The following is an 11,659-nucleotide window of genomic DNA, read 5'->3' on the forward strand; positions in this document are numbered from 1 at the left end:
CGGTATCAAGGCGTTCTACAAGAGATCCATCTCCTTCATCGCCGCCTAGATCTTTGAGATTCGGATTTGGGTTCTTCTTCTTCTCTCTCGTTCAAGTTTATTTTTATTCTAATATTATTAAATATTAGTTTATTTTAATCATGCTTTTCAAATTACAGATAGACCGCAAACTTCTCACAACCATCATCAGATAGACCGCACCTGTTAAGATTCAGATCTAGTAAAGAGACAAATCCTGGGAAATGACAAACAAACAAAAAAAGAAAAGAAAAGAAAACTGTATGAATACCATCAGAATTACTTTCCAGAAAACAATAATTAATACCAAGTGAATAATAAATATTGTAGGTGACCATTGCAGGTTCGATCAGATTCATCGGCATATGAATAAATGCATTAATGTTTATATGCAGCAGCAGAAATAAAAGTAACATGGGGACAGATATATAAATAAATGTGGAGCTAAAATAGGGTAATAAATTCAAAAGAGAGTAATATTAAAATCATGAAACAGAACACAATAAATTCAAAAGAGAGTAATATTAAAATAATTCAAAAGAGAGTAATGGGCAGCAGCTCGCTGTGCCTAAATTCAAACAAACAAAAAAAGAAAGCTCACCTTGAAACAATCAGCCAAAATTCAAACAAACAAAAATAATAACAACCAAAAAAGAAAAACGAAATTCACAAATAAATTTCAAAACTAATCCAAGAGACATTCATAAAATTCACAATACTCTAATTTTCATCAGTCTCTTCGGATCAAGCACAAATAAAAGTTCGATCAAACAAAGAAAAACGAAAGCTCACCTTGAAACACAAGCAATCAGCCATCAGTTCCAAGGACTGAAGTAGCTCCGGAGAAGCAGTGCTAGTTGTGAGGAATAGAGAAGCTTCGCTTCGGAGATAAAAGAAGTTGCTTAATGCACTGTAGTCCCGGATTCAAGATCCCAACGCTGGCTCCGCCTTCGGGAATGGCCCCACCTACGCTATCAGTATCAAGGCGTTCTACAAGAGATCCATCTCCTTCATCGCCGCCTAGATCTTTGAGATTCGGATTAGGGTTCTTCTTCTTCTCTCTCGTTCATGTTTATTTTTATTCTAATATTATTTTGATATCTTGTGTCAGTCCTAGTTTCTGTTCTCCAGTTGATATTGTAACTGGAAGTTGTAACAACGTCAACTTAGTCTGTGTCCAGGTTAGTGTTGTAACAGAATGTTGTAACAAGAGTCAGTCTGGGTGCAGAAGCAGTTGTGTCAAATTATGCCAAAGGGGGAGATTGTTAGTGCAACCGCACTATTTATTGGCATGATTTGACACCTAGACCAAGTGACGTGGCAACTAAGGTGACAAAGCATAATTGATGATATGGCAAGCATTGTGACATGGCAAGAAGACTTGGAGTGCAAGGCAAACATCTTGAAGATCTTGGTGGAGCTATTTTTAGTAAGTCTATAACATGGAGGCAAATATCTTGAAGATCATGGTAAAGCTATCTTAAATATCTTGGTGGAGTTATTTTTGGCAATGCATTACAACTTGAAGACAAGATCATATTAAGACCATATTTAGGTGATTTGATTGAAGACTAAATATGGTGGAGCTTAATTAAAGAAAGATCTATTCATGGTGTGAATGAAGACTAATTGAAGATATGATTTGAAGAATCCTTGATGAAGATTGATTGAAGATCTATTGAAGGCAAGATTTGAGGACCAAACTTGGGTGAATTGAAGATCAAGTTTGGAGAATCTTTGAAGACCAAATTTAGGTGGATTGAAGACTAAGTTTGGCAAGTTTCATGGAAGACACACAAGGACGTGCGCCCCTTGGGAGGGGATTGCGTGATGAGGAACTGAGGAGGTAGGCTACTTGCCGGCAGTCGGGATCGGGAGATTTGGCTGCATCGACTCAGACTAAGCATAACCGGGAGGTTGATGGATCTTGAGGTCATCCGCAACGTAACCAGAACTCAGTCAAGTCAGCAGTCAGGGCCATGTTGCAATTCATGTTACAACAGGAGTTACAACAGCTAATTTTGGTATGTTTTTAAATTAGTAGCAGCGGAGATTCTAAAAGAGGTATGTGCTATATTTGGGACGTTGAGGCGTCTATATAAGCTACCTTGCTCGTAGATTGTAGGTGTGACTCTTGGGTGACTCTTTGAGGAGAGTGTGTGAGCACCAGACAATCTAGAGAGAGTAGTGATCTTTATTGTTGAGAGTGTGAGTGACAAGTGTTTGTACTTATCTATTTTTACCTATTTTAGTGGATTGTTTATCTTCGAGCTTGGCCCCCCAAACGTAGGCGAGTGGACGCCGAACTGGGTTACCAACATTGTGTGTCTCCTTGTGTTTGTTTGTGTGCTTTTTCTTTATTGGTTTGTGTGAGACTTCTATGAGTGCTTAAGTGTTACTTAATACCCACAAACCACACCGGAGGAACTAACAAGTGGTATCAGAGACTTGGTCGTCGTTTTCACTTTGGTTTCAAAGTCGGCGAGGTCCTAACAAGTTCCATTGATGGCCGGAAAAGAAGGAGCTTCCGTCACAAGATCACCGTTGCTAAATGGATCCAACTATCCATATTAGAAGGCACGCATGAAGGCGTTTATTAAATCCATAGATGAGAGTGCATGGATTGCCGTAGAAGAAGGATGGTCTCCTCCTACTCTAGTTGATGAAGACAAGAACGTGATCATGAAGAAGAAAAGCAGTTGGAGTGTCGAAGACATGCGCAAAGCTAATGCCAATGGGAAAGCTCTCAATGCAATCTTTGGAGGAGTTGATGAGAACCAGTTCAAGTATATTGCAACATGTGAGTGTGCCAAGAAAGCTTGGGAGATTCTTCAAACCATACATGAAGGTACCAACTTGGTAAGATAATCCAAACTTCAAATGTTAACAACTATGTTCAAAAATCTCAGGATGGGAGAAGATGAGACGATAGCCATGTTCAATGCCAAATTGATGGACATTGCAAATCAAGCCTACCAGCTCGGCAAGGAGTACTCGGATAAAAAGCTAGTCCGGAAGACTCTTAAATCACTCCCAAGAAGATTTGATACAAAAATCTCGGCAATAGAAGAAGCAAGAGCTATTTCAACTATGAAATTGGATGAACTGATGGGGTCTTTGCAAGCATATGAGATGAACCTTAATCCTGATAGAAGAATAGAAGATATAGCCTTGAAGGTTGAAGCAATAAAACAGAAGGAGTTACAACAGACTGTTATAACAGAAGATGAAGACGAAGAGGATAGAGAAATTGTTTTCTTGTCAAGAAGATACAAGACACAAGGCAAGAAATTTCAAAGAAAAGATGGTCTAAATAAAGAAAAGGAAGAAGTCGAAGATCATCACAACAAGGAAAAAATTGAAGATCGTCTCATGAAGATCAAGTGTAGAGAATGTGGAGGCTTTGGGCACTATCAAGCCGATTGTGCTAATACTCTCAGAAAGAAAGGAAAATCACTGAATGCTAGATTGAGTGATGACTCAGATGGTAGCACTGAAGAAGACAATGAAGGAAGTCTGAGCAACCATCATATGTCCTTTCCTGCTGTGATGAATGGGTCCACGCCTGTTGCAGAATATGTTGCAACATCAGCTATAACATCCACTAAAACTGACAGTGAGTACAATGAGGTAACAGAAAATGATCTTCTCACAAGCTATAAACTCATAATGAACAGATTTAATTATATGATGTTGCAAAACCAACACTTGAAGGAAGAGTTGAGTATATGTAAAAAAAAGCTGTTCAATGTTGAGAAGACCTTGGACTCCATGAACAATGGTACTGCCAAGCTTGATGAGATTCTATCAGCTTGGAAGAACTAGTAAAAGCCCGACATGGTATTGGGTATATTGGAGAAAGCTCAAGTGTTAAGACGGAAGATTCAGGGAGTTGTGTTTGTCAAGTCAATCGCCAACAAAACATTAAAAGAAAAAAATAAGTCAAAAGCAAGGGAAGAACCAAAAAGTGAAGTGCCTACATGCTTTCATTGTGGAGAAACCGCCACATAAGACCCAAGTGCAACAAATTGAAAGAAGACTTGAAAAAGTGGAAGAATAGTTGGACATGAACAAGCAATCATTAAAAAGAAAAAGTCGGAGGGAAGACTTTTTGTAATCAACAAATTGTGGATTCGAAAAGGTGAAGTACCAAGAGAAGAAGAAGAGTCCTCCAGTTCAGGTTTAAAGATGGTGATAAATCAGACAGGGTGCAACATTATGGTACAACAATCAATATGTTGACCGAGGTCCCTATGAAGTCAACAAGCAAAAACACTCCAACGAGTGAAAATCTCTTGATGTCTCTCAAAGTTATCAAAAAAAATAAAAAAAGGAAATAAAAAGGAGGGAAAAATAAAAATCATTCAAAAAAAGTAGAGGGATTATTTTTAAAAGAGATTTTTTTAAAGGGTGCCTTGGAAGTTATAACTAATTAATGGGGGCATAAAAAAACCCCTAACATCCCAATTTGTTTCCAAAGATTGTTTTTTGAAATCGAAGTAAGCAAGGAGAAGACGAAGACAAAGAAGAAAAAGATGAGGACAAAGAGGATGGCCCTGCGTGCTCCACCGACTCCACAAGAAATTGCTGCCCTGAATTGCGGAAGTAAGGATGAGAGGGACCGATTCGGAGGAAGCCCACCAAGGAGAGAAGAATCGGAAGATTTGGGGAAAGTGATTATCCCTTATGTTTCTTCTCGGGATGCTGAAGTAAGAGAAGTGGGAACATCATCTCAAGATTTGCCTTCAGTGTCAAAGACAGGAGATGATCTCTTAAGATGGGTTCGTGAGTCTTTTCCAGGTGCTTATGTTCAGAGAGCAGAGAAAGATGAACAGGAGGACTCCACTCATCGTTCTAATAGGAGAAGGTTCGGAAGAACAACAGGGCTAGGGATGAAGATGTCTGCAGAAAAAGAAGCAAAACCGAGCACAAGCGTAAGAAACCGTTGGAAAAAGAAGTACGGATGCTCCCACTAGTCGTCAAGAAGAGACTCGCTACTATTCTAAGTGAAGTTCGGGTGATCTACACCGACATCGTCAAGCACCTATAGAAACAGTAACATGTCACAAAGCACTGGTTATAACATCTTCAAGAACATCCGACAGCTCACATAGTTCTGATGAGATCCCACTCAAAGATCGTGGTTGCCCAGATTGCTAAAGGGAAGAAAGTAGCGCCTCGAAAAAGAAGGCCCCGTCAAGGAAGAAAAACCCGTAAGAAGGAGAAGGTTAGCAAGTCCAAGAGGAAGTCTTTCTCGGATGCAGTAGTAGAAGTCTCTCAAGGCTCAAGAGGAAGTGTACTCAAGCTACAAAACAGGGGAGAAACCATCGAGAAGTTCTAAGAAAAAAAGAAGAAGAAGGCAACTCAACAAGCTAAAGACGGCGATGAAGACAGATTCCTTAATAAATCATCCAAGAAGAAGTTTGAATCATTGAAGAGAAAGGTATTGTGGTTGAAAGGATGATTGATGAAGGAGCTTTTTGAGAAGTATGGGTTAACCGAAAGTCGCTGCAACAAAAAAAGTTTATACAAGTCTCGCAACATTTCCGTAAAAGCTACAGCTTTGTCATTGGTCCAAGAGTTTTACAGAGAATTTGCTACCATCTAACAAAGGCATTACTAGAGTTTATGTTCGAGGTAAGTGGATTCCATTTACTCCCGCCTGTCTGAACAGATTCTTGGAGTTTAAACCCGTAGATGAAAGGAAACTTTGAAGAAGGGCTTGAGTTGAATGAAGAAATTCTGAAAGAGATCACTGGAGGAAGAACGGAGTCATGGGGAGTAGAAACAAGACTCCCAGCATCCACCCTTACGACCAAGTACAATGTTCTGCTTTAGACTTGGCATTCGAATTGGTTACCAACCCCGCACAATTCCCAAAGATAGTAAAGGAGCCCGCTCTATTATTGTTTGCTATTGAACCGGGAAGAAGTTCAATCTGGGAAGGTCGATCTTCCAAAAATATTGTGAAAAGAAGTCGACCGCACAAGCTCCTCAACATCACTTGGGTATCCCCTGACCGTTGTCGCAGATTTGTTACAACATGGAGTACAACTCAGGAAGGGAGAAGCAGTCACAGCAGTGAAGAAGTTGAAGATTTCTCAGAAGTTGTTCAGCCAAGGTAAGAAAATTGATATACCTGTAGGAAGGGTGTCTCCACCACCAATGCCTAAAGATGAAGAAGAGGCAAATCTATTGGTAGAAGAAGAATATGAGAAGATGTTGAAAGAGCAACTAGAAGATGTGGAGAGGAGGCAACGAGCATTATCTCGCGAATTGTTTATCATTGCCAAACAAAAGCGTAAGATTCTATCTCGCCTGGAAATTCTTGAGAAGAAGAAGAAAAGAGACGACGATGGCCACGATCTGGGGAGATGAAGACCACGAGGGCCTCAAGAAAGTGGAAGTCACGGGAGAAGGTGTACCAAGACTTGCAATCAGCTCATGAAGACTTTCGCATCAATTATGTCACAAAAAGGGGAGAAGTGTGCTTGCACCGGACTCGACTAGTTATTTGTTTTTTTCATTTCTTGGGCATTTGAACATTTAGTCTTATTGTGTTGGACATTGTTATGTTTGTCGAGCTCATTATGGTTAATCATATTTTTGTCTCACTAGTTGCGCTTTGTAATATTTTTCTCAAGTATTTTTGTAAGCAACTAGATGATATCTTCGTGTCGACTCCTAGTTTTTTTGTTCTCCGCTTGATATTGTAATCGGAAGTTGTAACAACGTCGGTTTAGTCTCGTTTCCATCGGTGTTGTAACAGTAATGTTGTAACAAGAGTCGATCCGGGTGCGAAGCGCTTGTGTCAAATTATGCCAAAGGGGAGATTGTTAGTGCAACCCAGCACTATTTATTGGCATGATTTGACACCCTAGACCAAGTGACGTGGCAACTAAGGTGACAAAGCATAATTGATGATATGGCAAAGCATTGTGACATGGCAAGAAGACTTGGAGTGCAAGGCAAACATCTTGAAGATCTTGGTGGAGCTATTTTTTTAGTAAGTCTATAACATGGAGGCAAAATATCTTGAAGATCATGGTGAAGCTATCTTAAAGATCTTGGTGGAGTTATTTTTTTGGCAATGCATTACAACTTGAAGACAAGATCATATCAAGACCATATTTAGGGTGATTTGATTGAAGACTAAATATGGTGGAGCTTAATTAAAGAAAGATCTATTCATGGTGTGAATGAAGACTAATTGAAGATATGATTTGAAGAATCCTTGATGAAGATTGATTGAAGATCTATTGAAGGCAAGATTTGAGGACCAAACTTGGGTGAATTGAAGATCAAGTTTGGAGAATCTTTGAAGACCAAATTTAGGTGAATTGAAAACTAAGTTTGGCAAGTTTCATGGAAGACGCACAAGGACGTGCGCCCCTTGGGAGGGGACTGCGTGATGAGTAACTGAGGAGGTAGGTTAATTGCCGGCAGTCGGGATCGGGAGATTTGGCTGCATCGACTCTGACTAAGCATGACCGGGAGGTTGATGGATCTTGAGGTTGTCCGCAACGTAACCAGAATTTGAGACGTTGAGGCGTCTATATAAGCTACCTTGCTCGTAGATTGTAGGTGTGACTCTTGGGTGACTCTTTGAGGAGAGTGTGTGAGCACCAGACAATCTAAAGAGAGTAGTGATCTTTATTGTTGAGAGTGTGAGTGACAAGTGTTTGTACTCATCTATTTTTACCTCTTTTAGTGGATTGTTTATCTCCGGGCTTGGCCCCCCAGACATAGGCGAGTGGACGCCAAACTGGGTTACCAACGTTGTGTGTCTCCTTGTGTTTGTTTGTGTGCTTTCTCTGGTCATTTATTTCCTAACAAACTTCATTGGTATCTTTTATTCCAAGCATTTGGGCCGTGATCTAGCGTCTCTTTTTCTTTCCTCAGAAGTTATGTAGGATGTAGTAATACATATATTCAAATTTACAATAGGATTTATATATATATATATATATATAAGTTTCAATAATAATCAATATTTTTGCATGACAAAATAATTTGGAAAACCGTGAGTCATACAGATTTTTTAGGACAAATATCACAAAAATAATAATTAACATGTTAACTCTAATTATAAATTTACAAATATTAAAAACAAGATACTATTTGCCATGCCAATAACCTTCTAGCTTCCATAAGCATAACACCAAATCTGTCAAACTTAAAAATGGCATACATTACAGTATATGACTAAATGACATACAATATTACAGGAAAACACGTGATCTAGAAAGAAACAAATTAACGATATATATATATATATATATATATATATATCATTCATGCAAATCCCATGGACAGTTATGACAACAGATTTGGCACAAACAAAAAAACAAATCTGATCAGAGATAAATCAGTGCAGAGATGCACCTGCTGTGTGAAAGATGTGAATCTATCAGCATGAATTTTTATTTATTTCCTCCCATGCCCTCGAAGGCAGTTACTGCTGCAGAAGCAGCTTCACTCAAGCCCATCTTCTGCAGCTCATTCATAAAACCATCTACATCACCTTCACTAATTTTGTATGGTGTGTTTGATATACCAGGAAATACTTTGTTTTTGACTTCTTGTTTGTACTCGGACAAAGCTTGGTTAATGGCTTCACTCACATGGCCATATTGCTTGCAAAATCTTGGCACCTGCCAGCCAGCAAACAATACATTCATAGAGTACAAGTAGGACGCCGAGTAGTAAATCATTGACTAATATGCAGTAAGCTAACCTTTGCATGATGGGAATTTTGCAACATGCCCAACAAATCATGATAAACTAACACCTGTACAAATATTTCGATGCCAAATAATCAATCACTTGAATTAGAAAAACAACCATCATTGTTAAGCAATTAGCATCTACTTTTGCCCATATTAGCCTATGTAAGATTAAAAAAAATTATTGAGGGTTGTTTGGCTTGTCATAATTGTAATGCAACTGTTTAACTTGTAAATGGTTATTTAGTTTGGTGTAAAAGTTTCATTTACACGTAGGGTAGTATTTCAACTCACCCACTTTTATACTATTAATTTTGGCTTATAATAATTATAGAAAAATTTGTTATAAACTAAAATATTACAAGGAAAAAGTGACAACCACTGACCATCACAGTTATCTCATCCCTAAATTTATATCTCATATTTAATTTTAAAACTATTATAAAAATATATAAGTATAAATTTTTTTTTATGTTTTTATAATTAAATATTTATAGAATTAATTATTTTTATGATAAAAAAATATTTTTATGATTAAAAATATTATAAAAATATTTAATAAAGTAAGTGTTTTTAAATTTAATTATTTAAATATTTTTTAGATCATATAATTGAAGAAATATTAAATAATTTTAAATGTAATAAATAATTTATTAAAATAATATAATATTTTTAATTATAACAAATCAAATAATATTGTTATAATTTAAAATATAATATTTTTATTTATATTGTATTTTCACTTATTGGTAACTAAACAGTCATTAAATGTCAAAAACGAACCAAAGTTTAAGAGGTAATAAACATACGCACCTCACTATACTATAGTAATTTAACAGGCAGCAGAGAAAATATCAAAATCATGTGATCTCTCGCTTAAAAAGTTTTTATGGATTACCTATATATATATATATATATATCTAAAACTACAGTTCGCTTTCATGGCGTGGGTCAGAGATTGGCAACTGTTGCCAGGAAAGGCCAGCCAATCACTGAGGTTTAAGGGTGTTTAATAAGCAACATGAACGAACATGAGTGCTCCCAGTAGGGGGTTCAGGCTTTTTGAAAGACAAAAAGCCTTGTGTAAACAAGTGAGTGTGTGCTAAGTCAATGCTTTTTTTGTTTTGGAAAATGTGTACTGAGAGAGCAGTACTGCCATTAATATATTATTATATTTTTGAAATAGAACTATTGATCATCTTCCTCAATAGTCTCTCACACTCTCCGCTCTTGCTCCCATACACACCTCTCCTTTGCCTCTCCAAAAGCTCTTCATAGCTTTAAGCAAACACTTATATATGACAAATAAGTTTGTATTGTAAGCCTCCAAAAATCCTAACAAACATTGTCATTACTACTAAAAAGTAAGTCTATCTGATACAACCTTATTTTGTTATTTACCATTCATCTACAATGTAGCTAGCAAGCAAAAGCATGCAACTTTTGTCAAAAAAGTTTCATCAAATCAAGATGCAAAGAAGAAATAACCTGTCCACTGCAGTATGGCCCAGCTCCAATACCAATAGTTGGTATCTTCAATGCAGCAGTCACAGCAGCAGCAACCGGAGCAGGCACACACTCCAAAACCACCGAGAAGCATCCAACCTCCTGCAACTCCAGGGCCATCTCCACCACCTGTCATTCACACAAACACTTTATTAATTAATAACCATGCACGCATCTACTCCAAAGCCTCAATAGTGATCAATATTATCTTTCATGAAATATATATATATAGAAATATATACAAGTAACCTTTACTGCACTGTTAATGGTCTTCCCTTGGGACCGAAACCCTCCAAGAGCACTAATCGCCTGAGGCGTAAGTCCAACATGCCCCATCACGGCGATCCCCGCTTCCACAATGGCCCTAGCAGCAGCGATCCTTGAAGGTGTAGCTCCTTCCAGCTTGATAGCGTCCATGTTCCCTTCCTTCAAAAACCCTCACCGCCGAGTCCACCGCCTGCATGCATGCGCATGCCCCCAATCACCAAACCAACAAACACTAAGTAAGTCATCAAAAACTAAATCCCAATCATAATATATTCCTGCGCGGAAGACGACTCATAGGAACCGAAGGGAGGTCACCGACGAGGAATGACCGGGTGGCACCGCGGGTGACGGCGCGGCAATGGATGAGCATCTCATCAAGGGTTATCGGCAGAGTGTTTTCGTAGCCATGGACTACCATCGCGGCGGAGTCACCGACGAGGCACATGTCGATGCCGGCAGTGTTGACCTGGACGGCGGAAGGGTAATCGTAGGCGGTGACCATGGTGATGGGCTCACATGCGAGGTGCTTCTGGCGGAGGGAGTTGAGGGTGACTCGCTGGTTAGGGCTTTGGGGCTTGGGACCTCCATAGACGGTGCTCTCGGGGACGTTGCTGAAGAGAGGCCGGGCGAGACGATGCATGGTGCCGGAGCTTTGATGGCGATCACGAGACGAGATTAACGGCGGATAACAATAATGGTTCATATGTCAGGTCACGTTCATAAGATATATATATATATATATTATATTGTTTTAATCTTAAATTACAGTCTATTTTGATCTCCAAATTAACCCAAATAATTATCATTTTAGTGACTCCAAACCCAAAGAAGAACTTCGATTTTTTAATTTTATTTATACTATATGGTTGTTGTAATTTATCTTGCCTAGTGTGTTTATTTGTGTAGGATTACGGGTTGAATCTCCAAACCAACTTCTGATGATGGCAAAGGTGTGTTAAAGCGCTGGTTACTAATTTGCCTTTTAAAAAAAAAAATTGTATTTAAAAAAATGAAATAAATGTATAATAATTTAATAATTAGAGTTATTCATGAGAATAGTTAATATACCAGACTCAAATTTAGGGAAAATTGCTTTCAAACTTCTATAATGTAGGTAATTATTGTATTTATTTATTTATTTA

General features: G+C 38.2%; 1 pseudogene; it reads right to left on the reverse strand.

Annotated features, from left to right (window-relative positions):
• Positions 1-8,441: 8,441 nt before the first annotated feature.
• Positions 8,442-11,220, reverse strand: LOC120281035 (annotated as a pseudogene).
• Positions 11,221-11,659: the final 439 nt, after the last annotated feature.

The sequence above is a fragment of the Dioscorea cayenensis genome, chromosome 17 (assembly GCF_009730915.1).
Source record: "Dioscorea cayenensis subsp. rotundata cultivar TDr96_F1 chromosome 17, TDr96_F1_v2_PseudoChromosome.rev07_lg8_w22 25.fasta, whole genome shotgun sequence".
In the NCBI taxonomy this organism is placed as follows: domain Eukaryota; kingdom Viridiplantae; phylum Streptophyta; class Magnoliopsida; order Dioscoreales; family Dioscoreaceae; genus Dioscorea; species Dioscorea cayenensis.